A 3,952-nucleotide genomic window follows, 5' to 3' on the forward strand; every position below is an offset into this window, starting at 1 on the left:
ATTTATTAATTTTAGGTCACCTGCAGTGCTTTGACATTTCATTTTTTTTAACTCCTTCCAATCATTGATGAAATAAATTAAACATGGTAGGCATCTTTTCATTAATTCACAACATCCTACTTGAAACATTACCTAAATAGACAAATCCCCTTGATCATTACATACAGCTACAGGATCGGAGGGACCCAAGGTATTTCAAAGTGGCAATATCCCGAGGATTGCTGCATTGATATTACACTTTAATGCAATCTCAGGAGCCACTGAGCAGCTCGGTTTGATTGGATAATACTGGCACATTGAGCTTTCAGGCATAAATCTTCATTCATATGTATAAATCACTCAAAATAGAGCAAGGGGATTTGAGTCACAAATTCAAAAAAGCAATAACCATGAAGGAGGAAAAGTCCAATACAACACATTTCCACATTTCACTGAGCAGTAACTGTTGAAAGGAGCCTGGTAGTAAAAGGAGTAGGAGATAGGACACAAGGCTCTTCAAAAAACATTTAAATGAACCAATCATCCCTGTGATTGTTATGGAGACAGTCAATCAGTAGGTAAATCCAGTGCTTGTTGAGGACACTCGAGCACATGATGAGGAAGAACTACTATATATCTACAAGGACTGGGCAAAGAGTTTTTTTTTCCCTCTCTCTCCTTTTTCATAAAGACGGCATCTGCAAATTACTGCACTCAGCCAAGTTGTATCAGGGAGTGGCGAGGCATCACATATATTTCTTATTCTACGTATTTGGTATCATTTGGCAGCAGGTTTATAGGAAAGTCCAATTGGACTATTCTGCAATTCAAATCAGGGTTTTGACATTATTCTCAAGGCAGTTCCAGTCGGCTCCAGGTGAAATGTGGCTGCCCACAGAAGTCAAGGTTGGAGTATCACCTGTTCCTGAAGGAATATTTGGTCTGCAATTTGAAATTCAACATTTTTTTTTTTACATTCTGTACGACATTAGAGTTGATGGAATACTATTGACCTTGAGACTTGTCACTCACCATATGACTTTATTCCTTCACTGTCCACTTTTTGGTTACTTGACTTCAAAGTCTTCTTTGATATGTATTTCCTGTAACATCAGTGTCCAAATGGCTGACCCCAGAGACTCTCTCTGATCAAATACCCAAGGGAGCAGCGGGTCTTATCTATAAGCCACAGTTCATTAAGTTTAGATCTTACTTTATGGACAACATTATGCTCAAAGGCGCCTTTGCAATGAGAGGTTAAAATTTCTTCTTCACAGAAACACAACCAGAGGACACATGTGGACAAGAATGAGGTTCTCTGCGTGACAGTGAAGTGCTGGGCTGCCATCTAATGGTTCAGATTCATTGTGTGTGTAGGGAAGTGTATGTAATTTTTGACACTTTCCCAATTTCTGTTTGGGTTTATTTTAGGCACTATTTGCTAACAAAACTGCAAAGATTTCTAGCAAATCCTCTACAGGAACCAAACCCCAGCAGTGTCGGTACAATAGTTACAATATTACACTTACTGGTTGAGTTTAATTAGACTTATACCATGAATTGGCCTGAGAACAAATGAGTTTTAAAGTTTTCTGCTTGTTGTGGCCTAACTACATACATCCTCAGGGTACAACAGTAGCATCATGATTTGTGGCTGTGACATGTTTTGTCTGCACCAACATAACAAGAATAAATGAAGAGCAGGCAGGGAGGCTTGATACACGTACAGTAGTCTGAAGTAGAAAGACACAGACAGAGGTGATTTTATTTCTGCCGTTCCTTTTTTTTTTTTCACATTTGTCCCTCAGTTCAAACATGGAGAATGATTGGTACTGCAATCACAGGGGAGTTTTCTGGCACCAACTCCAACTGTTTGTAAATGCAGAGCACAGTCAGGCATTCATATTCATTCAGTGTGTTTCAAGTGTCACCTACTCAGAGTATTCAGGCTCAGAGAACACTCTCTAGGCACTGTGACCGTGGAGGTGCATCAAAGCATCCAAATAATTACAGCGGTAGCCATATGATATCAAGGTGGTTTAGCTCACAAGCAACCCTCTCTACTCCATGCAGATAAAACAGCTCGTCCTCTAGGCAAAATGCGTATGACAAATTTTCTTCTTCTATTTTATCTGTCTACAGAACCTTTTCTGCCAATAGATATTTTATTTTATTTTACTGGGGTGATTTTCCAAGGATTGCTGTTTGTGTTACAAAATGACAGTATTTTATAGTTGTCTCTATCTGAATGTTGAATCACCTGTCTTTGCCATGCTTTGGAAACCCACTGTGGTTAAACAAAAGATTGGACTCAGTTATAGATATGATTAATTTATCCTGTAGGCATATCTGGATTACAAGAAATTCATATAGGCAGTCCTGGAGGCATCAACATGTAGTCTTACAAAGGTATTAGACATGACAGCCTAGAAATACACTAGAGAGTCACGACAAGACGTGATGTCACCAAACCAGATGTTTCTTCAGCTTCAATGTAGCACTAAAGTACAAAAAGACAAAACAGAGACATGCAAAGCAGCTGATGTCTCCTCCCCAATCAATAGAAACTGGGATAATGTGTCTTGGCAGACAAAAATACACATTTACAGAAACTTGGCAAAATTAATCATAAATGTCATCTGAGAACCCCTTAAAGCTGAAAATGTATTTTAAAAATTGGTTAATTAGAACCTGCCTTTTCTACTGTATGTCAGGATATTCAACTGCTGTGTGATATTGTGCTTAAATATAACGTTTTAATTTTAAATTTCAAACACATATGAATATTTGTTTGTTTGTTTGTGCTGGTGAGTTTCAAGTGGTACATGTACAAGGAAAATCACCCACAAGGTCACAAAAAAAAAACAAAACACAAAATACAAATTCAAATAACACTCAGAAATTGTACTTCTCACTTCTGTCTGTACTCACATCCATCTTTCCCTTTTTCATCTGTCAGCTGCCATCGATGCAACCAGCAGGAAATGTTTTCTGTAAGGATATGTACAGGATATAGTATTTAATGTAGCACATTGGAAGCTCACTCATGCTCCTAACTGCACTTTCTTATTTTTATGTTTTTACCAGTTTAAACACCCTGGTATCCAATGCCATTTAAGCTCCTCATGCTCCTTTCCCCTCAAATAACATCCCACCCAGTAACACTCTTTGCTGTACACCTCTACTGCATTGTCAGCCTCTGGAGCTATGAGCCTCTGTATGCCATGCTGCATCAATTCGGAGTGACACTTCTTCGCTTTAGTAGTCGTGCTCTGCTTTGCCCTACCTCTGCACAAAAAAGTGAGGCTTGTTTGTTCATCTGCAATGTGCCTGCAGTTGTGATTGGAATCAAAATGCATTTGTCCACCTCTCCCCAAAATAAGTTGGTGCACATCTATTGCAGTTACTTTGGTGATTCTGATACAGATACACACTTAAATATAAAAAGATAAAAGTAAAAGCAGAAACTACTATTCTGCACCAGTAGCTGCAGCATCTCGTTACCATGCTCATTACAGTTCACCTCAGTGCGCCTCATTGTCCACAAGAGGTCAGACATTAACAGCAGAAGTCGTAAATAGTGCCCTGTATACGCCTTCATCTTTATCAGCAAGTTGAGGGAGGCCAGAGGGGGCTGAGTTTTTCTGTGACTCATTTGTGCTTTGTTTCTAAAAATTCACTTTCCTCGGAAATTAAGAAGTAACACACACACATACATATATCTATATATAGAGAGAGAGACAGACAGAGAGAGAGAGACAGAGAGAAGTCCGCACAGGCCACATCCGCAGCATGCTTACTCAAAGTTACTACTACAAAGCTGAGCAATCTCAGTTTGATTATTTAAAATTCAGTTTGTGATTTAGTTGAGAATATTCCCTCCATACACTGTCTTTCAGGGCAGGCTTGGACACACTGTTTACTTGCCGTGTGTTGTGGGCCTGACCAACTTGACTGGAGTGGTTGTCACGCC

Source organism: Channa argus, chromosome 15, assembly GCF_033026475.1.
Source record: "Channa argus isolate prfri chromosome 15, Channa argus male v1.0, whole genome shotgun sequence".
Lineage (NCBI taxonomy): Eukaryota > Metazoa > Chordata > Actinopteri > Anabantiformes > Channidae > Channa > Channa argus.